The sequence below is a fragment of the Bombus vancouverensis genome, chromosome 14, assembly GCF_051014615.1.
Source record: "Bombus vancouverensis nearcticus chromosome 14, iyBomVanc1_principal, whole genome shotgun sequence".
Classification (NCBI taxonomy): Eukaryota; Metazoa; Arthropoda; class Insecta; order Hymenoptera; family Apidae; genus Bombus; species Bombus vancouverensis.
The window spans coordinates 9,914,069-9,938,401 of NC_134924.1; the positions used below are offsets into that span (position 1 = coordinate 9,914,069).

Below are 24,333 nucleotides of genomic sequence, written 5' to 3' on the forward strand. Positions count from 1 at the left end.
ACATGATATTAATCTGCATTAATTCAATATCGCGATTCACTTATACGTTAGAATGGAATGCTGGTGATACAGCGGGGTAATTTCCTTTCTTTTTTATCTGACGCAAAATGAATATTATATTTGGAAGAATACGATGCTCGCCTACTCCATGTCGGTATAAGAAGCGCATAGAATATTTTAATTAAATCCGAGCCCTCAGAGAATCTCGGCAAAAGGAAAGAAAGTACATATAGCGGGAGTATACTGCCTTGAGGAGATTTATTACCGTACTTGGAAAGACTAAAACGCGACCGAGTAAATAGCGAGGAACGTGGAGTTTATCCGATGCTGTTAAAAATTCTTTAAGCATCTCCCTCGGCCAGGTATATCTAACGTTCGAGAATTAATTAAAAAGATGTGCCTTTATCGCAATTATCAAGATGTTGCGCAACACGAAGTAAATATCCACGATTAATATTTTTTATGGATTAAACAATGAATCACAAAGACGAGTTATTTATAAAAGCTTTAATTTACATACTATTGCAAACATATCTGTGTGAACATCATCCAGTAAGAATGTATATCTTATAAAAATGAATTATGCTAAATAAAGCTCTACTAGCCGTTTCTTCTAAACATAATCAATCGTTGTTCTTTATTTTCGTCCCGATAAATAAATAAGCATGGTCGCGTAGGCGAGCACGCGGCAACACTTAATTTTCTCGGATAAAGACCAAGACTTTACGAGCGTTTTATCCAGCTTACCCGGAACCGTTGATTATCCCTGTGCAAGGGACGTAAAATGAATCTAACTCAAATGGATTTCTACTTGAACTAGACAACGCAATTATTTGTAATCGCAACAATGTAATTACTTGACATAAGTTATTGGAACGTGCGGTTGCAAATCACTCGCAGAGAGAATCCGTTGGCAACTATTTGCGGATCTATTGAGAATTTGGATCCGTAGATACGAATTGCCGCTATGCATGCCGTACAACCATCTCGCTGTTTCGTATCAAACTGATTCGCCGAGCTTTCTCGCGTTCTCTACTAAAAATATCGACGGATGTATCGGTTACAAAACACGAAGCAAAGAAGCTCGGTGCGAATAGTCACGACACGTTAGGAAGGGAGGCCTGGAATTAATGATCCAATGGGATCTCGTTAACATCGCCAGCAAAATTGTTATTAAATCGAGCGGCTTTGTTTGAATCCGCGGCTGCAGTTAATTAGGTGAGCGAGACAAATGGCGTTGTGCCTTTTCCTCACTTTGTAAATCCGTTGGCGGTTACTCTCGAAATTCGAAGTGCCATCTACGCGCACCAAAGTGACCTACGTGTATTTTACAAAAAGTCCGGGGAACAACCGACCACGGCAAAAAGAGACGATCCCTGTGGCGCCATTTCAACGATTTACAGCACCGCTTTTCTACGCTCGTTATGTTCCTAACTGTTCGTCGATCGTAATTTTCCCGGCTAATGTGCTTAACCATCGTCAACTCCTGCCTCCCTATCGGCGTGTCTTGTCAATCATATTAAAAATAGAACTGCCTACTTCCGATTGTTATTTCTTTTTCCTTCAAAATCACGGCGCGGCGCAAGCTTGTTCGTTGAAATAAATTTTCGTACGCGCGTATCTTCCGACAAAGTTTAACATTTCTTAGTGAAGAAAAATTAAAAGAGGCTGCAGCGAACCTAGTGAATGTACGGGAGACGAATCGAAAGTTCCTTCCTCGATCCTTTTTATTATCATTTCTCAATAGTAAATTTGTAATTTATTTTACTTTGACGTACACACGGTTGCTTTCTCCCCCAGCCATTTGTATCCGATAAAATATGCTGCTTGCTCGGATGTTTAATGAACGATCTTGCGAATATTGAAAGAGCATACTTAGTCGACGGAGCATGTTTTACGTTTAATCTATAATCTACACGCATTATGCGGTCTAACGTTCCGATCTTGTTATACTCGCAATTTCTAAATAGAAAACATTTAGATATCTTCTTAAGTACATGCGACATCAGAACGTAACTTTTGGTATTGCCATATCCTTCAATCTCGTTTTACCACGCATGCTTTATGATTCACCAAATTATAATCCACGATCATAAAACACGACCACGTAGCTTGACTTTTACAACTCGTGTTTTATTCGGAGAAAAGAAAACGAGACCTGATCTGCGATTGCTCAGTCTGGACAGTAGTGTTCAAATAACGTGTCCACTAAAAAGTACCAAGCGTGCTATGTACATCATTTCGTAAGGAGGCATAAACGTTAAATTTACTTTAAATTGGAACGATTTGTTTTCCAAGCAATGACTGTTGGGAATAAGTAGGTCGAGATCAGTGAAAACAAGGAATATCAGTGGAGCAGACGGAAATATAGAGGCTGGCTTGATTTCCGTTTCTTTCGCGATGAAAATTGTGCGCGGGCGCAAAGAAACATCGAAGACAGGTGAAGCAATAACATGCGGAGCAGTAACAGGCTGGAGCAACGTCCAGCAGCTAACGTTGGCGGGAAAACAAAACGTGCAGATAATTCCCGGCTGAAATTATTTACACAGGGAATAACGAAAATTCTGCGGCCACGTTGACAATTAACAGAAGCTCTACGTCAAATAGATTTGTTTTTTCACGGCCATTAGTAAGGTTACACCGGAACATTTCCCTTAATCCGTGTTTACGGAGGGTCGAGGCTGCGGTATATCCGTTCCTCTATCTCTCCGTTAAGAAACGAGAAGCTTACCAGACGCTGCATTTTTTTGTAAACGAGCCGGGATAATGGTGCGAACCGCAAGTAAGGAACCACGCTAAAATGTTGCACCTTACACCTTACACCTTACGCCGACAGCGTGCGACAACGTTTCTGGTATGGTAACAAATTCGTCCAAGCTTTATTTGCATAGCTACCGTGCTAGTATGATGTATCTCGAAATTAATAACTGGTTTCCGTGTTATACTTATTACGTTTGCAAAATTCGGTCTGATATTTATAACGAAAATCGATCAATTCTCTGGAATCCATCTTTGTGCTATATATGTTGATTATAGTTTAGACGAGAGCAAAGTAGTAATTGACTCTATAATCTGCATTTATTATGTATCTGTGTAATCTGTATGTACATATGTATTGAAATAGATTTGTGCCACGATTATAATAGCGTAAGCATCTTTCTTACATATATAAAAAGTAAAAGATTTAATTACTGTGATACAATACATACAACAGAAAATTAAGAAGTCTAATTGTAGTAATGATCGAGATAAGGTTATGTTACGACGTACATAGAAAACACGTGTACGAGTAGACTATAACGATAGAAATGCAATTATTTAATAATTAAAAAAAAATACTTTCAGTAGAAGTTACATATATCGAGCTTTATAGAAAAATTTTCAATAATATTCCGCCATTTTGTAACTCTATCACTCTTAGTTATACTACAATATTAATGGCGAAACACTATAAACTCACAATAGCATGATACGTGCAGATTCGTACATTACAGATTCTTCGTTCAAGAATAAATTCAAACTGAACAACAATATTCTTCGAAATAACACCTTATCTTTAAGGAGATCGACTTTGAAAACATTTTAAGTATGTGTACTTAGCCTTAGCTCGAACACAATAACTCGGCGTGCCTTGTCGCGTAGCTCCCTGTTTGTCGTTATGTTTCTAAACATGATTTTCGTCGTAGTTTACTACCCAGCGTCCTGCAAGTTTGTTATCGATACGAATAATCAATATCTTACAAGATATGTATATAGTAGTCAGAAAGTAAGACAACGTACAGATGAACCGTATTACAGCACGTAATATAGGACGATGACAAAGACTCGCGATGACAACGACACAACATAGACGTGAATTTAAAATTTGTTTCCCCCACTCGATCGGAACGTACAGCATGAAAGGGGTAGTGGGCCGAAAGGACGACATAGCGCGAGTGCGCGCGCCTATGGCGCGCGCGGAAGGACGGCTGGCCGCGAGGAAAAGAGGGTGAGCACTACAGGTGGTGGGCGTCCCAACGTCGTGAGCGCCGCTGCACAACGCGACAAACAACTAAAACGCGGCCGTCGAAAATCCAACCCAACGTGTGTGTCCATCCATCCGTCGGTGGTATATACGACACGTTTGTCACGACGCGATGCGATGATCCAAACGCAGCAAACGACCGTCAATTTCGGCTAAGTCTTCGTCGTACGCGTTCGCGCTCTTCCGTTGAATCCTAGCCATTTCTCTCTTGCTCTTCCTAGACTGCGCACATTATATATACGTACAGATATAACACACACATACAGCGATACACGATCTATATATTTCTCTTTCTACCCGTAGCCTACTATTACTACGTGCACGCGCACCGATCTACCTATCTCTCTCCCTTTCCGGCATCCCCCTTCTTCTCTCTTTCTCCGACCTCCCGTCCTTACCCCTCTCGCGTGCCCGTCGGATCGTTTCGACGAGATACCGCGCAGTGGCGCAGTCGTCGCCACGAGAGCGACGTGCTCTCCGTCGGTGGTCATGAATCGTGCGGCGGAAGAGGTCCTCGCGAGCCGGCCGCCGCCGTCGTCGTTGTAGTCGCGTCGTCCTAGTCATCGTCGTCGCGCCGTTGTGCTAGTCCTCGTCTTCGCGCGATCGTCACGCGTTTGTGGATCTTTGTAGCAGTCGTGTTTGATACGTGCGGTGGTCGTCGTTGTCGTGGTGGTGATCGTGTGGTACACCGGATCTCTTTGAGCGGACGATCTCGGTCTCGCGTGTGGTCGATTACGAGCGCGACTGTACCGATCAAACTCCGCCGGTGTTGTTGTTGCCGTTTACCGTGTGACGATCGAGTGGTGGTTTTAACGAGAGGAAGAAATATGGGCATTGGTTGGCGCGTGCCGCGTCGCGGTGAACGTTGCGTCGCTGATCGCCGACAGCGGCGCCATAACGGGGCGCGTTCGCACGCGATCACAGTGTGAGACGAGAGAAAAAAAATATAGAAGAGGAAGAGGAAGAAGTGCGGAAGCCGGTTGCACGCCGTTCAACCGGAGGAGATATATAAGGCCTGCTGCTCCTGTTTGTATTGGTTTTTTCTAGTCAGTGCCGTGATCATAGCCGCGTGCAACCACGCTCGTTCGGAGATTGTGCTCTGTGCCCCAGCGGGAGAACGAGAGCGCGCCGAGGGCTGAAAATGTGAGAAACTTGTTGTTCCGGCTGGTTGGCGGGACACCGGACGATTTCGTTGACAAGGTAATGCGATACGGCTGACCAGGCGTTTTTACGCGCCAAATAAACGCGGGTATGGTTCGTGTCCGCGTGATTTACGCTCTGTACGCGCGCAAACGCGACACGTCGCGGATTTCGCTGAAACGTGTGCACGTTAATTACACGATTTGTGGACTCTGCCTCTTCTCGTGCAACCGTTTTTTCGCTACCCGTGTTTAGTGTCGATGTGCAGTATTGCTCGCACGTCTATGTGTGCGAGGTGCACTTTCCATCGCAATTTCGCGTGAAAATATCGCATCGCGTCGCGGGGATTCATCGAAATAGCCAACCCATTGTCGACGTCGATTAACGTAATGGTCGATCGCGTGTTAGACAGTGATCGATCGTAATATAGTTTGACACGGTTACACTTAGAAAGTAAGGATCGCGTAATACGTTTTCGCGATGACAGATGTAGGTTAGATTGTATGATCTTGGATAGTTAACTTCGACGCTTTTCAGTGTCGCGTATCGAAGCAATTATTAACGTCTTGTTATACATCCGTACGCTGTAAAGATGGCCGCCGTTATCGATCTATATTTCTCTTCGATATATCAAACGACACCAACTTTTTACTTCGATTCACAATTTTACCATGTATTTTATAATAATTAGAAACATTCAGAATAAGTGTTAACCCTCTTTAATAATCCGAAAAGACTCAAGGGAATCGATTCCTTTTACTTGCTCCGAATAGGAATGTCAAATCGCTTTTTCTTTCTGCAAAGTTGATATTCGAGCCGGCTGCGTTCGAATAAGCGGGAAGTGATTAATTGAACGCTCGTTCCGCGGTTCGACGGCGCGTAACAACGAAACTCGCTTTCCAGCAGGACCAGTAGCTGCTCCGTGAAAGCGTAGAATTCACGGACGAATAAAGAGACTCCGTGAGTAGTGGCGGCTGTTCGTCTCTGACGTTCGGTGGATTTACTGTTTACGCTGTTTCCGGCGTTAACTGTACACGTTGGAAATTTCGTAGTTTCGCGAGGCGTTCGGTGACTTGTGCTTTTTCAGATCGATACCAGAGTCAAGGTTGCCGGTACGGCGGCACGTAAAAATAATAACACGCCGCGAGTACGGCGAGGGGGGAGCAAGGAGGAGGGAAGATGGAAACAAAGAGGGAACGTGCAACGGAGTGTTTTACGCTCCCTGTTGCTCCCTACATTGTTCCATATTTGTCCGGCTTCGGTGACCCTATCGGAAAAGCGCTATAAATAGAGAACGATTTCCAATTTTACACAGAAAGGCAGGCAACGCACCAACTGCAGACGAGATGCGACTACTCGAGTGCGCCAGACGTTTCCTTTCGTAATTAGGTCAATCTGTACGTAATGAGACATTACTCGCGCGCGTTTCTCTACGACCATTCTCGCGTCGTTTCGCCTCATTTCAGACGGCGAGATTTGTCCCCTCGGATCGAAAGATTTTAATTAAAGGTTCGCCACCGAGATTCGGCGACGACCGCGCGTCCCGACGCCACGAGCTGTCGTCTTCGCGCACTCGTTTTCGAGAATACACTCGGCAACGATTACCTCTTTAATCTATGAAGTGAGAAATTGGTCCAACGAGTTCGATTCGAAGAGATACGATCGTTTTATGAATATATGGGAACGGATCTTAGTTGGTTCGATAGTACTAATGGCTGTGGATTCATTGATAAATGTCGATGAATATTGATGCGAATAATAGAGATAGTTGTCAGAGTAGAGGAGAGTAATGGGTATAAATAGTTGTTTCCGAACGAAGAGAAGAGTGGAAATTGACATTAGTTGTATTGCTTGCGGAGAAAACAAAAGAATCGAGTTCTTTCTGCATCGGTACCTATCTTTCTCTTTGTTTTACGTTAATTTATTTTCATAATATTTTACAAGAAGCCCTAGAAACCCTTGATCATAACGATGATGAATAAATTTGTACGTGTGATTTTTCCCAACGATTCGAGTAGTTTAAAAATGCCAGAATGTAATTAAATTACGAAGACGTTACTTAACTAAAAGTGCTATCAACATTTTTCACTATCTGTAGCTTACTTATACTTAGAAACTTTACAATCATTTATAAATGATTCGCCGTCGACGGTCACCACTAATATGATCATTTTACGTTGTTGCTTCTAAACAGATAATTTATATACACGGAAGGGACATGGAATCTGTCGTGTCCGTGTAAATCAAAGTTAAAACTTTAACCGAGTAGAGATCACCGACCAGAGAATTATTACGGAATATCGTTGGACCGTGTCGCAATCACGGCCCCGGTATTAGTTACATTCTTCATTCAGTGAGTGCATCAGCGACTTCCTCGTCGGTGGCGTGTATTTGCGCGCGTGGCGCTTTAAAATAGTCACCGGTAAATATACACACCAGCGGGGGAACACTTTTATTTATCGCGGCTACTACGTGCCGTTTCTGATTGACGGGCATTAGCTGCGGCCACTCGAACGTTCGTACGCGGTTACCGTTTCGAAACGAATCGAAACGTCGCCGAATATTTACGGGGAATTTCCGCTATCGCGAGGAGGCCCGCGAAAGTTTAGATCGCTTTGCGGAATCGAGAAGGTGCAGAACGGATTAGAATTTCAGATGCACGCTTCGTTGCTATAGGATGTTTGCTGAAGTGATCTGTGATTGCTTGATGAGGAGAAAATGGAGATTCAACTTTGATTACTAGGAAATTGTAATGGAAGAGATTTTGGGAATAGTAGTACTGTCTGAGAATTGAAGGATTTGCAGTAGGAGGATTCGGTATTTGAAGTGTGTTTTTTGAAAGAGAAAGAAAGCTAGAAGCTATTTTATATTCGAAAGTATAAAAATTTATTTTTACGAACATTGGTTGTTTATTCAGATGGTTTTCGTTGCTTTAGTCAAATTACTGGAAAGTGGAATTGTTTAACCGAACTGCTCCCTTTGATTTGCATTGAGCTATCTATTTGCTATCGAGGATTTTTGTCGATTTACAAGAGAGGGGAAGAATGTACATGTAAACGGTACTGTGATATGCACAGTCTGATCATCTCGGGTGAATCTACTGCGCTGCTATGTGCCTTTTCTTCGCTAGCATAATGTTAAAAAATTTAAATTTTCTTGAATTTTTAAGTAAAATTAAAATTATTCAAATTCATTTGTAATATTTATCAATTTGATAGATATCGTGTAGGATGTACTGCTGCTTTCGAAGATGATGCTACTGATTCAATATTGTGTGCACGTTACGTGTTTTGAAAAGGTCAGGAGGATCGGATTAAATCTTTGAAGCAGTCATTGTTATAGTGCATTATACGTATAGTACACAGATTTTCTTGTGATGAACGATATGAATACAATCTGTATGACAACAATAATAATTAAATTCATGCTTAGCTTAAATACATTCATAGTAGATCGAGTCACTTAAGATAAATTGGTATATACTACAATGTATATCCGTATATGTTCAGTTTATATAATATTTGTCACTGGCAAGAAAGTTGCGAGAGTATCTAGCGTAATACACAATTTTGATTCGAATTCTTTAACTTGAAATTATTGCAATCGACACGATAAGTTTCGTGACTGTGAATTTCTCAAAATTGAAAAAACAGCGCTGCGGAATGAGTTTCAAATTCTTCGTAGAAAACAAATAATCCGAATGAATAAAGTATGATTCATCGTGTTTGGCAAAGTATGCGTTTATCTTTTAGTATCATCACTTTTTCCCGCATTTGTTAATTTTTTTATTCGAAGCTCCATCAATTTTTCGTATAAAAATATCGCCCCGTCGAATGTAGATATTTATTTTCGTTTCACAACGACGTATCTTCCCTTTTATTCCTCTCCAATAAATCGTGCAATTATTTGCCTTGTGACTATCTCTCCGTGGAATGGATCAACGTCTCTTCGTTAAAACGATCGTTTCCTATTCATGAGATACAGTTTACAACTCATTCTATTTTCTTATCTCCATATACGTCTGAATACGTTATATATAATACATTTCAAGGATTGGTAGCATATATGTACGTACATATGTCTTAAGGTAATGAAGCATCGCATATAAAAACTGTATTTTTGTCAGAAATGTATTGTACTTTCCCTCTTTCGTTTCATATTTTATGATATATTATCTTTAACATTGCAATTTATACTTCGTGCGTAAATTTTTACTAAATTGCCAATTAATTACAAACTTACATGCACATAACATTTTTCTTTTTTTGGAAAAGAAGAGAAACGTGTATTTGATAGATTTAAATAACCAATAATTCCTTTCAATATAATTGTAGAATACCTAGAATTATTAACAACGAATATTATTATCTTATTTGTTATAATAATATACATGGTCAAAAAGTACATGAGATACAATTAGCTGATTGAAAGTTAGTTTCACAGCAATTATCGTCCCATTCTACTTGTCTATCCATCGCTCTCCTAATCTACTAATTGCAACATTACACACTATGCCTATCCCCCAGACTTACTCGAACCAACACAAGAGTAAACCAATCTAGAAGAACCGAACAAAATCTCCATTCCACTTTCGTACATGTGTATTTCCAACTATCAACCAATATCTGCACGTTTTAGCGGCATTTGTCCTTTTTCAACGAAACCAAAACTACGCTCTAGAACCATTTCACGTCGATCGTGCATCATTCACGATAGAACCGTACGCTTTTCTTTCTGATCGCGCCCGTGAGCTGCGCAAGAAACGAGCGGAAATAATTTCAAAGCCGGACGCATTTGCCGATAGAAAAATACAGAACGATGCAAAGGGATGCAAACGAACGGATACAGCTTATCCCGGCGTTATTTTTCCTTTCCATTATATCGAGAATCTTACTCGCGATTCATTTCCGACTGCATGGGTTAGAGCTTTAGATTAGCGAGGCTTTTCCGTTCGCTTGCTTCCTCCCTGCTTTCTCTCCCCTCTTTTTTCCTCTCGACCTTGGTCCCTCTGCCTGCGATAAACATTTCCACATCGCTTTGACTCATTTCAATATTCAGCCACGAGTGGAAATTGACAGAACTTGTTACGGTCTCGCCACAGGCGAGAAATCCGATGTTGCTTGAATAAAAAGCAGAGAAAACGGAATAAAAGAACCGAATGGACGGGAGATCCACTCTCGTTCTCTTTCGTTCCTTTCCATTCTCTGTCCAGCGTTCAAGTATTCAACGATCGTTGCGAATCGCGAATTAACCCCACGGGTTCGACAGGGCGAGCCGCCCACCCTTTCGCGATCCTCTTCCGGTATTCTAAAAAATAATTCTCGCGCTTCGGGCGGTTATCGTGTGCACGTGAAGCTGAAGTAAGAGAGCCGTTTGCCCGTGCTCTTTATCGAAAATTGCTTCATTTATTAAACCGTTTAATATCGGATTTAAAAGCGCCGCGAACGATTCCTTTGAAGTCAGCCGCAGACAGGAAACGCGAAACATCGGCCGGTTCGTAGGGATGTTTCAGTGCAAATAGCACACCGGAAGAAAGAAGGAATGGAAATTAAAAAGTTTCAGACAAGCCATGTTAGGTCATCGTTGTTGCATTTTTGAAGCAGTTATAATTATTGCTTTGCACTCGGTGTATAAATAAAGCATTCCTTTATGCGTCGTGAGAGTGGTAATAATAGTTTTTGTAGAATAATTCAAGACAGGAGGAGAAATATTGTTGTTGCTTGCAGAGCTTTGATATAATAAACATCGTAATGTGATTATTGTGTAAAATGTTAGGCTGTTGTCTTGTAATATCCGTGACAATCGTGACACAGATTACGATTATGGTTGTATTCGTATCATCCTTTTAATCCCAAGACATATCGTATTTGTAGTTTTTCTAGTTTCAAATATTTATATCGAAGATTGACAAATACAAACTATACATACAAATGTGTCACGATAGATAAATGATTAGGGACTGAATTTAATCACCTAACAGCGTCGTCACACGGTATTAATCACATTTGTACGGATATCAAGCTTATTTATTTGTTATCGAACACAGTGCTGTTGAAAAAAACGCCTAGTGCATACCTTTGTTATCGTCCATGGGATTTTCGGGTTCTGGCTTCAATTTTTTCCCCTGTCATATCGCGCTACGGTATCTGTTTCTTTGGCTGCGGTCCAATAGATTTGGACGCGACCATTTCATTATTTTTTTGACTCGGGGCAAAATCTGTGGATCCAGTTTGTATGTGTGCGGATTTGAAATCGAAAAAGAACATGGCTATGTGCGTGACATACGGCTGTCACGTGCGTTCAACGTCATAGTGAACGCATCCGGGCCAAGCATCGACAGCTGTTCTCATTTCTCGCCTTCTGGATGGATATTTCTGTACCATTTGATGCATACGCGATAATCAGGCTGATTGATATCGGTATTGCTCCGGAAAACTCAGGTTCTTTAATTAACGCGTCTAAATGGTCGCCCTAGTTTCTCCTACTATCAACTTCGCATCCTAATCATCTTAACTTTGTGAACAAAACACGACCTCTGTGTAGAAGAATTTCTATTTGAAATTTATATCAACGATTTTTTCTGTTTTCAAGGCTCTTTTCAAACATAGCTAAGAATATGTATTTGTAAAGTGTCATGTGGTATCTTGGATCTAAGGTTCAGTAATTTTGTATGTTTTTCGTGAAGTAGAATTAGGTGGAATAGCTAAGTAAAATAAGATTAATTAAAGTACAAGAAGTAGTCGAACATGTTCATGTTTCTCAGCAGAACAATTTGTTAAGTTTCTTCTATCTTTAGCACCTTGGGTGCTGGTTCCTTATAGACGTGTATTTAAATAAATATCTAGTAGAATGTTAATATATTTAGATGTACTTGGATGTTTCTTAAATACCAAATTCGAAGAATGATTCATATGTACTTCTTCGTGATCACTTCGTATCTCGGCAAAATCGAGCTAGTAAATATAATATCTAATACCAATGTTAATTGAATACTAAATATTAATTATTATTACACATTCATAATTATCAGATTATATAGTAATTACCAGTTCATAAGGATCAAAATACTAAGGAGATTAACCAAATGATAATTACCATGGTTACTTAAAATATTTACCGATTAGAATAATCACTTAAACTGTATTTTCTATTTTTTACAGAATAATGGTTTTATAAATCAGTTGTGTTATCAAAATTATCTAGTTATTTGACCTTGGTGTCAAACATGTGTTCTTCCATCGTCCGCATAGTCTAAAAAATATTGCTTGTCATCATATTAAAATACAGAAAAGCTCTGCGATAGTGAAAATGTTACAAAATTTATCTTACCGGTTATAGCATTGGCTAACAGTTTCTTCTCATTTTCATCTTTTTTCTTTTTATTAAAACATTCTTTTTGAGTCGTAAAGCAAGATTAAAATAAAAAAGTTAACAAACATGTACTTACTATATTTGTTTCTACGATCTTCGTGTGCATATATATAATTTCCGCAAACTTCTATTTCCGTAGTTAGGAGAAACTGGAAAGAGGAAGTGGTAGGTCGTTCGATTTTTTGGGATTTTGGCCGGTCATGGTGCCGGTGGTTTTATCGTAAATCATTCGTGAAAACGTGGCGTGTCAGCGAGAACACGAAACGGTGCGTTCACGAGCGCCGGTACGTGCAAAACGTAAAATCGTGCAAAGCGCCAGCTTGCTAGCCTAATCAACTTAGCGTGCGCTACCACCAACACCGTCTCGAGGTCTTCGCGGTCTGCCAACGAATGTCCCCTGTCACGAAATCGCAGATGCGAAACAATGCGTAACGGCCAGTGTGCGCGACATTAGACAACTGCATTGCAAATTACCGCAGGATATGTCAGTGAGAAGCGGCTAATTCTGGTGCGTTCGTCATCGTCTCGATTGTTCTTCCCGCGAAATATCGTTGCGCCAAACAAGGAGATGCAATGGTGAACGAAATGAGAATTTTTTCCTCTGCGTTTTTAGAACGTGAACGAAAAAGTGATACGTGAAATGGAGTAAAATATTAATTTTCTTCCTTCGAACGAAAGAGTGATTTTATATTTGATATAAAGGGATTTTATTCTGTTCTGATTAAAAAGAAAGATGGAATTATGTTAAAAGTGGTTGTATTACATTTACTATAATAATCATTTCTACCATTCGAAGCAGAGAAGATTATTTTAAATCAATATCAGTCTTCATATACTTCTTTCTATAATTTCATTTCTTTACGTTATTACAAAATACGGTGCCTCCAATGATTTTGCAGCGCGAATTATTCGAATATGTTTTTGTACAAATAAACTTCGTAAATGTGTGAAAATGAAATATTACATTAAAGACAAGTCAGGGATTTAGCAACACTATCATCCATTTCTTGTTTTTAAATGTTCATATAATGCATCACACTCGTTCACGGATTATAACGTAGACATTCGTCAACAGCCATAATGCTCTCAAATCAAATTTCAAGCATTTCCTCACTCTGTAAAATTCAGTCAGCTGTTATTTCTTACTCCATTCAACCTACCTGTGCAACCCTAGAGAGACTGTCTTTATGAATCTTTTAATCGTATCTTCTCCAACAACGCTGCTACATCCCTCACCGGTGTACGTCTTAAAACTTTCCAACCATCGAGTACTCGCACCCAGGTTCCATTGCTTATTTCTCTCCGTTAATACGCCGTCGAGAAATGTAATAGTGTCGTAAAACAATTATTGAACCATTAGCTCGCGTGCAGCGAACGGGAGACGCGTACGGATGGACGGACGATAATTACGCTCGTTCAGTGTCTTTGGAACTATAACACGTATATACTGGCGCAGATAGTGGTTTCGATAAATTTAACGTTGATCGTGTAAAAAGAAATAACTGTTTGATATAGAGGAGTTGAACGAAATAATGGAAACACCTACTATATGTTATATACGTACATAGCATATATGAAATAGTGGAAACATGTTTTATATATTATATATATGAGGTGATCGTCCGTGAAGGTGCTCACAAGAAAATACCCTTGATTTTCAACAATAATGTTTATTAGACTCTTAACAATTAACAATAAATAACGTTTAACCACGATTAACGATTAACAACGATTAATAACAAGTAACGATTAAACCTAAACTCTCAAGAGTAGACGACTCGTTTCTCTAATTGTGTTTGCTTCTTTTAACCTTTCGCACTTCGCAGCTCGGGGCAGAATGAATCTTTTTGGTTCAAAACCGAACAGATTCTTTTCTTTGTTGCTCCTCGATATCCCCACTACGCGCGCGTTTATTACAAGTCCGCGACGGTTGCCGCGTATGCATTCTACCAAATATTCGGCGAAAGAACCGTAGGGATATCGATGGCATATTAGGCCTGTCGGCCTTACGCTTTAAAGGTATAGCGCTTTGTGCCGCGAAGCCGTTGGAAATTTCCGTGGTCGAGTGCCGCCACATATGTAACATATATGGCATGTGAGAAGCGTTTTCATTATTTTGTCCAACTCTTGTACATGTACACTTGTATACTTCTAACTTATACAGAATGTTACTTATACATGCAAATATTATATTTGTAGTTAACACTTTTCGAAACATAAATTATAGCTTGTTATCGTAAAGTATATTTCGAACGAAGTATATTTGAATATTGTAATCTGATACTGAATATCTTAATACTTAATTTTATCTCAGGCAATCATATATGTTTATACTTTTAACTAACAGATTAGTAATATTGTGGCCAGGTGTTCGAGTACTTACAGAAGGGTAGTTAGCGATATCAAACACTTTAACATCGACCAGATAAGTGAAAAATCTTCGATATTATACATTGAGGAAAACATTGAACTTTAGTCGTTGAATCGTGGAAGAACCTGAGCATGCTCGGTACCGAGATAATAATTTCACGCGGAAATAGAAGCGTACGAGAGAAACGAGCCAGTCGTTCGAGAGTTCACGTCCACGTGAACAATAATAACATCGATCTAGCACTCTTCTACGTTTTCCTCTCGATCTCGTCATTGCTCGATCGTGCGTGCAAAATGGCGAGCTTTCTTCTCCCTCTAATGCTCCCACTCGTATTCTTTTACGGTTATCACATCGCTGGTTGACGATCGTTTCAAAGCGTGCGCGATATCTTCGCTTTAATGATCCTCTTAATTGCTAGCTGTAGCACCAACTACTTGGAACTTTTCACGACGTCCTTACCGGTTGTACTAGCTGGCTACTTAAGCTAGAAATTCGCGTAGAATGTCGTATCGTTTTTCCCCTTCAGACCGAAATATAATATCGTAGAAATTCGCTGTGTTAATGAAGAATTCTTACTACGAAACGAACATGGAGAGAGTCGCTCGAACAGTGTTTTCTCTTTGTGAAGATATTGTGTTAGACGAATAAGAAAGTTTGCAATTACAAAAAGAAAAAGAAATGAGAAAAAGCAGGTCGTTGCTAAATGAAGGAAAAATGGCATTGTATTATGGCGATTCTTAATATGGCAATAAAAATGTGGCTGATAAGATTTGAAGAGTAGACGAATCGTATGGCTATATTTTTTAACTTTTTTCTAGGGTTTTGTTAGAAGCAACTTACTTCGTTTTAATTCTGTGTTGGAAAAATACTGTTCATGTAGGTTTAACGGTGAAATAAGTTTCGTGTTGCGTGCTTATTTGTACTTTTTAGAATGAAATATACGTTTAGCCATATTAAATGGATTACTGAGAAAAAGTATATTTCCAAGACAATAGAAAAGAATATCACGTATAAAATATAAAGAAGAAATTCAGTTACTGTGTATCTGGCAAAATATTTTACAAGTATTTTATATAGCCCTTCTTAATTCAGGATTAAATTCTAACATTTAAATACACCATATATGATGTCACTTCTCTTATCTGTTAATGCAAAATTTATGATATAACCAACAGATATTTATCAACGAAAAATCATCGAGTTTGTCATTAGAAAAATTAATAAAATTGAGTATAATTAGTAATTTTGTTAAGCTGCCAAAGTAAGAACGAAGATGAGAACGTGGCGAATTTTTAATCGAACTGGAAACTCTCAGTATTCACGGTGCGGCCTGGGTGTTCGCGAACATTTGCAAACACTTAAAGCGGCGAAGACATTTCGTCGCGCAGAAACACGCACGAACGAACATTTTGCGAGTTCAGATGGCGTATCAAAAGCTATTCGTGCTTCTTCGTGCGCGTTTAGCATCGCATCGGGGACGCCACGGTGAAAATTTTGCGCGAATGTTTCCGAATATGAGCCAGGACCGCGAGCAGCGTACGAAATTAACTGAAGTTCGCCGAGCGGAACTGCCGCGATGGAAATTTCTAAAAAGATGCCATTGTCGCGTACTCTCGTGTCATGGTGTAACTTCGTACCGTTCGTCTTCTCTAAAAAGGACTATGATCGCGCGGTTCCTGTCCTACTTTCAGTTTTCGAGATGTTACCTTTTTTTTAAACTTTGTCACGTTTATCTCTTTATATCGCGTTTCTTCAAAAAAGATTTCTTCAAAGAAGATCCATCTTAAACGAACATTTATCGACCAGCATTATTATCTATGTGCAGAGAACGAGATCTATGTATTTTCTATCGATATCGCGGATTGCCAATCGTTTCTCCAAAGCATCGCGATCTGACACGATCGAGGTCTGACCTCTCGTCGAGATATCAAAGCTGGCAGATTCTATCTAGAGAAAACAGGACGTGGATTATGAAGAAGATACTACAGGGTCGATGAAATCGGAGGGTGTTGACCATGTCGATCATTCGCCTCTTAAAATCCTCTTTATAACCAGCTCTGGACAGAATCGTCTTCGGAATAGTCATTACTATGAAATCTTGGCAGTCATCGGGATATCTAGTACATCGTACGGATCCTTAACTGCCTGAATACTCGAATGGATTGGCTGATGTTACTGTTCGGCGATGCATCTCTAAAAATAACCCTCAAAAGATTTTTCTTTCAACCTCTCTTCCTTTCTCTCTTTTTATACGTGCCGAGAACTTGCGAAACTGTGAGCGTCCGTGTACACGGTACGTGCAATCGGAAACGTTGCTGCGTTTGATTATAATTACTTAATGCCCCTGTCGCTAAACTTCGATCGTTCCTGTTTGTTTGCTTTGATTCCGAGCGACAGGTTTCATGATACGATGGAAGCAGATACGTATTATTATATAGCTCGGTAATATGTAACGAGTAATGCGATTGATTAGTGAGATCTAACGTTTGTATTTATAATCTGACGCGGTTTCGTCTGAAAGTTTAAATTGTTTCGGTTGTTTATAAGACTTGGTCAGTTCCACTTCGTATACATTTCATGATTCCATCACACGATTACTGTCCAATTCTGAGAAGCGAAATAACTTGCGTCTATGAGTTCACTTGTTCCAAAAAGGTGGCACAAATAATAGGAATTTTCAAGGTAAATTGAAAAGAAAGCAACTTCTCTAGTATATATCATCGTTCTTTTTCACTTTTCACCGAGAGCACAATCGTATGCACGATACACTTGTTTACGATGTTGGAAATCCGTAGATGAAAGAATACAGTCGATACAGTCCACCACTAAACGATACGGTTCATCTAGAACCGCTGAATCGTTTCTTCGTTCGCAAAATCCGATAAATCGTGAATTTACCTCCATGGTAGAAAGTTAGCACAGTGTATCACAAGAGAGTGACGCCGTTAGTAGCGGGTGTCAGCAGCAACATTAAGATGATATTACGATGCATAGTGACCTTCGTCATCGGTGTGGCGCGGGGCCTTTAATTTCACCGGACGGACGGTTCGCTCGGCTCTGCCACAAAGTGGTTGACAAATAAAGCTGCTGGAGTGGTTCGAACGAGCATCCCGCGAAAACTACCGTCTAGATAGATCCCCTCTGACCATCGCACGGGTGTGTGGATGGTGTGGAGCACTCTTGGCTGTCGCTTCCTCGGCCAAGAAACCGAGAGAAGTCAGAGGAGGAGCACACCAGATAAGAGACGCGAGAACGATGGAAAGAGGCAGATAGAACCGAGTGGAAGAAGAGAGGTGTGTCGTGTTTTTGACGATAGATAGGGTCGGTTCTAGCATTTTGGCGACACTCCAGCATCTATATAAATACCACCGGGAGTCACCACTCGTCCCTGTGGCGCTGGTGTTCGCGCGCGTTTATGTGTGAGCTTCTCTTCTTCGCTTCCCGCGTACTCGACACGCTTCGTTATTTTTCCCCTTCTTCTTGCTCCCGTTCCGACGTACGTACGTTCTGTTCATACGTACGATCGTGTACGTTGGTGGCCTCTTCTTTTTCGTTTTCTTTCTTAGTGTCAGCTCGCGCTTTTTGTCACCGTTAACCGGCCGCAAACTGCGATCCGGCACATCCCTGCAAGCCGAGAGTCAAAACTAATAAAGAGCGAGCGCGCGAGCGACAAATGACACGCGTTTGCTACTAGATCCCGTAATTCGTGTTATCCACGAGCTGTTGTCCCGTTCCTCTTTCGGAGTTTACTGACGAGCTTGTTTTGGAATTAATCGCGATACACTGTTTTGTATCGGATCCATGGTTTTACGGTGATTGATTTCGAACGTAAAATATATGGATAATTTATTTCGCATTGTTGTCGAAACAAGAGTAATATCAGGCAGATATCTCGTGTCTCGGTACAGAGAAGCGTATATCAAGCTGCGTTTGTTGGAATAAATTGGAATTCGGAATGTATGTTTTCTTTTTCTGTGTCTTTTTTTTCGTGTAAAAGTTTCGTACAGGAAATTGAGTTTGAAAACGTACGGAGTACGGTCACGTTCAATCAAAATTCGGTGTAATAAACATCGCTATAAATACGTGAAATACGTGCGCGATTTATAGGAGCAATAGCTCGTAATAAAAAAATGCCCCATATCGGTCGGAAATTTCCGTGACCTCTTATAGTAAAAAAAAAAAAAAAAATCCGACGTATTTGAAGAGCTTGAAGAGCTACTCAAATATAAACACGGCGGAAGTGGTATCCGGTCCGCATATTTTCATACACGATATTCTCGAAAACGAAGGATCGTACGAAATGTCATTTTTCATTTCCCATTTACTTTTTTTCTGAAAAACCTCTTCGTTCGATGTTATATCGTAACGCGTCGATTATATTGGTAAAATTTGAAACCAAATTACACGTTCAACACGACTATTCATGTTACAATATTATATACAATTTCAATTGATTCGAAATTTTACCAATGTGATAGTCGTAATCGTGATAGTCATATTTCATTATAATACGAATTAAATGTCAAAATGTTTTGTACACGAATAATATATGCATAAATATTTTCTATAGTAAATATATTACTTTCGCCAGTTACTGTGCTTTAATTCCGAACAATTTTCAACGCGCCGAAGTTTGCTCGTGCTTTTTCATCCAGAGCAAAATTAAACGTCAGAGTGATCACGGGAAGACGGGAAAAAGGCAAAAAGAAAGATATCCAGAATTTCATTGTGACGCCAGTTTCACTTGGAATCGCAGGTTCCGTCGCGCCTCTGTTGCTCCTTCGCGAAACTTCTGCCGTCTCGAAAATCCAGGCACGAGTTATATACATGAAAAATGACAGTCCTGTCCGTGGAAGCAGCCACTTTCCCGCGACATCCTCGATATTCGCTTATTCTCGAAGGACGTGGCTTCTCGCGAATGGTTGAATGGGCCGACACAAGACGCATAGGTATTCGTTGGAAACCGTATAAAGACGTCGCGAAAGCAAGTACGGCCGGGATCCACCTGGGAAATTTAAGAGAACATTCTATCGCGCAGTTATCACGAGGATACGTGGCGGGAACCGACAACGTTACTACTTCTTCTTGACCTCGTTCAAGTTTCGCGAGCTCCTCGAGGAAGCCCGACCGCTTCGTTTCCAGAATTTATGTGCCGACGTTGAGCGACTCGCCGCGATCGATACAGCTCGCTCTCAGATCTCTGATTTTATTTTATCTCTATTTTCCTTTCCTCTCTATCGGTTTCTTCTTTCACGACTATTTTACGATCCTTTATAAGATATCGTTCGACGTAGCGTTTTGTTTACTTTAATTTATTCATTTTCATAAATACGATTTGCATATTGTATCGACGAAAGAGGAAGGACGAGTCGTTATCGAGCGTGTCATGGACAAGATTGTGATCTCTAAACGCGGTTAAACGGTCGGAGACTTTGAAATCGCTTTCACGAAAGGGAAAGTAGCGTGATGGAGAAAATTATAGATTAGAATAGCACGCTAGACTCGTCCGTTGTAATTTTCGTGACCTCGATGATATCGATTCTTCTCTATCATTAGTTTGAAATCGAAATTGAAAGGGAGAATAAAGGAAAATAGGAGGAGCATTCGTCGTAAAGTGGTAGGAAGTCGCGCCATTTATAATCATCGTGTCGCGTTCGTTTCGTTAAAGCGCTACAGATATTGCTTACAATATCCTCTATTATTATTTCTATATTCCCTGGCTAATGGACGCCGTTCACGTGAAGTTACTGCATCCTTCTTCTCGTTCAATTAACGAAGTCTTGTCGTTTTATTCTTAGCTTTATACAGACGCGAGGTCCGTTACATGCCAGCCGGGTCTCACTAGGCGCATGTTCTAGACTTTGTAAAAATATTGCTCTCGTAGAGTCGTTGGAATGTAAACGAACGTCTTGGAATTATAGACCGAGCAGGTGTAGAACCGTTTCGTCGTTTCGACGAATGACGCGCGCGCGAACCATCGTCATGGTAGCCGCTCGGTACACGGTACCTCCACTGGCAATAGACGTTTACGATCGTCGGTCAGACGTATTTTCCATGAAGCGACGCTCGATGCGTGGCCCCGACAATATTTTCCATAGAATTTTCAAAGAGCGATCCACGCCATCGTGTAACATATCACTCCCATTTTTTCTAATCGACCTCTTTTCACTCTTGTTTGTCACCATCCCTTTTTTCTCTCGACCCTTTTCTACTATTTTCTCTCCCTTTCCCCTTTTGTTTTATTTTTTCGTTTTTCTTTTTCCTTTTTTTTTCTTTTTGTTCGTTTAATCCATTCATACGGCTTTGATCGGTCGCTGTTGATTCCGAGGCTATTTTTAATTCGAGGTTAATAACGTCACGCTGGAGATGCTTAAATTAATTAATCGGCCGTGTCGTCGACGTGCAGCCTTTCTCTTGGAAAAATGAATATCGAACGACGCGTTTTAATCGACCGTTTCTTCGTACATCCTCCGTCTCGTTCCTTTATTTCTCCTCTTAATTTTCTCTGGTTTTTTATAGTCATCTGGCATGGTGCGAATTAATCCGATCAATTTGACTCGGTCGTGGTATGAACGAAAAGGGTTAAAACTACGAAAGAGGAAGATTGTTGATTCGATCAACGGGCGATTATTGACGGAATTTCGTAATAAAGCGGATGGAACGCGGAAAATTTCGTTATTTAATTACATCGCTTTAGCGTGCACCCGGCAAGAATTCACAGACTCTGTAGAATATTTTCGTTGTCGACGGACAATTAGCGGTAAAAATGCTACGATTTGCGTCAGTCTGTCGTCTAATGAAATTTCTGCGGGCCCAGTGACGTTGGACACGCGTTACTGCCAACAGTGTCAGAAACGAAATGGAATTTCAAAAAGTCCAACGCGCCGTGGCTTTTAATTGGGGATGTATTATACCGTGGACGAGCTAACGTGCCTCTATTTATCATTTCGCTTCTGGCTCTGTTTCTGTTCTTTTTTATTCTGTTTTATAGTCTTGCACGATGTACAGGCAGTTTGAAATAAATATCGTAAAAATGTCAGTACTCGAAACACGTTTTTTTAATGAATGCCGTATTGTAGATGGTATGGCTAAAATATTGTGTATGGTTTATGGAAAAATTGATTATTATATGTACGTATATTAGAGTAAAATACATAAGCAATACGGTTTTTTGGATACTTCGGACGAAGATAAGCAAATATCTGTGTAGAATTAATCGCTAATGTATTTTCATTGTCTAAGATTATTTATTGTCCTTCCACTGAATTTCTCATTCCTCCTTTTATAAAACTTCAATCACGATGAATTTCATTATACTTATCGCAACGTTTGTTGTAAGAATGACATTCATTATTCATGTCAGGAAAAGAAAAACAAATTATCGGGTGATCTAATAAAGAAATTCGATAAAGATAATTTACACGCCCACATAATCCTGGAAATAACTTACGTGTAGGAAAAACACCTATGATTCTTGTACACAGGATCTTCCAACGCCTTACTAAAATTAAAACGAATTTCTCAACAGCATTTGAACAACTTTATTACCAATATTCGAATATTGAAATGTCTTTCTTTTCTTATCACATACAGCCAATAAAGGATTCCTTTTAAGAATTTCACAACGGTAGAAAGTTCCTTTTCGTTGTACACGATAATGAATAGATCACATGCCACGTCAACTTTGAAAATAAAAGGACAGAAGATAAGACTTTCACGATTAATATATTTTCGTCTTTTAACACGTATCGGTCGTAAACGGTTACGTTGGAAAACTGATGAAACCAGAAGCGATATTTCATCGCCCGATACGGGAAACACGACTTTCGAGGACATCGAGAAACATGACGCATGAACTAGACGTGTAGCCGCATAACCGCGCAATTTGCCAAGAAGTTGGTGGTGTGTTGAGCGACAAATCAAGGCCGGCGTATTCTCCCCGTGGCAATTTGCGCCCGGCGGCGCTCTTGCTCCGCTTAAAGGAATTATAAATCGCGGCTCGTTCACCGACCAGTCGTCCGAGCGTGCTATGTGTATCTCTGTTTCTCCGAGGACGCGTGTGTGTGTATAAATCTGGCATGCCACTGTGTATCTTCGCTATACGCATCAACAAGTCCGTTGTCGTACAATTAGATCTCTATACGACACAGCTATGGTCGTTGTTCCGGACTGTCGTCACTTTCGTTAGCTTCTCACGTTGTTAATTTTTCGGTGGATTCGATAAGGAAATACAATCGAGAAGATTTCTAAAGATAGGATGTATAAAACAGAACATAAATCGAGTAAACTTCGTTGGAAGTTTTGATTTTACATCTATCGTTCTTTCTATATCCACGAAATAAGTACGATTTTTATAATGATTCAACCATACGACCAGAAAATGCGTTTTGCTTTTATGCGTTTTTCGTAAACGCGCGAGTTTTCCTTCAGTGCTCGCGAATTCCGATTAACGTGCAACGTGGAATACAATTTAATAATGGGTCGAGTAATTTTTGCGTTCGTTTATCTTCCCTCGAGATAGAAATCGATCGAAGAAGTTGGTCCGATACTGCGATCATACTACCTTTATGTAGTCATTATGTTTGAAATGTGTTTATCAGAGGTACTGAGTTACAGGCTAAAGGAAGCAAGGTAATTTGTTACGTGAACGGAGGTAGATAATCTACCATAGCTGTGTATCGCTAGTTCTTATTTGTATTTCTTACGTTTGGTTGACAACTGACATTTTCCCCACAATCAGCATGTTATGTACATTGTAATCGTTGGTTTTACGTATTCGCGTTTGTCGTATATAAAACAGGTATTTATCAGAGGTCTATAGACCGTAGTTTTAACCGCAGACGTGGAAGACTTGTTCTCAGCGTAATTTACTTCGTACGGACTTGCAACGTTTGATAATAGCGCGTTACACGAAACGATCCTCGCTTCGTTTGAAGAAACGTTACCTGTATCTTATAATTCGTATCGTACATAATCACGGGAAGCGTATAATAAAGTTGTCGTAAAGGTAGATAGCTGCACCGAGTAGAAACACGATTATGAGCGGTTTGTAGGGCACATTTCTGCAGGAGCATATCCTTTACGTTTACTTGGTACACGCTTTATTCGTCTCTCTGAATCAAAACCTACATTTCTGCTCATCATTCCAAGAAATAATCTCAATCTTCTAAACTCAATATACTTTAAAATTCTTCAAACATTGCAAATACTTGTCTTATAACCAGCACGTCGATTCACTTTTACGTTTCTAGGTAATTTGCATGAAGAAAAATTGTTGAAACGTCAGAAATGATCCTCTTTCAACCATATCGCTGATTCACTATCCAGTACCATTTGCCAGGTAATTTGCATGGACAAAATTCTTCAAACATTGCAAATATTTTTTCTTCATTCACATCGACGATTCACCATCGGCCATTATATTTCT

The 24,333-nt window shown here is 40.1% G+C and overlaps 1 protein-coding gene across 6 annotated transcripts in view; it reads left to right on the forward strand.

Moving 5' to 3' along the window:
- Positions 1–24,333, forward strand: part of LOC117154918 (uncharacterized) — a 506,217-nt gene that overhangs the window by 139,260 nt on the left and 342,624 nt on the right. Inside the window, exon 1 of one of the 6 annotated variants that reach the window (XM_076624331.1) lies at positions 4,484–5,224. The exons of 4 other annotated variants lie outside the window; for them this stretch is intronic. The gene's annotated coding sequence lies outside the window, so the exon portion shown is untranslated. Of the gene's footprint in view, positions 1–4,483; positions 5,225–24,333 lie in introns of those variants that run through there. One more of the 6 variants, XM_033330360.2, reaches the window with a different exon arrangement.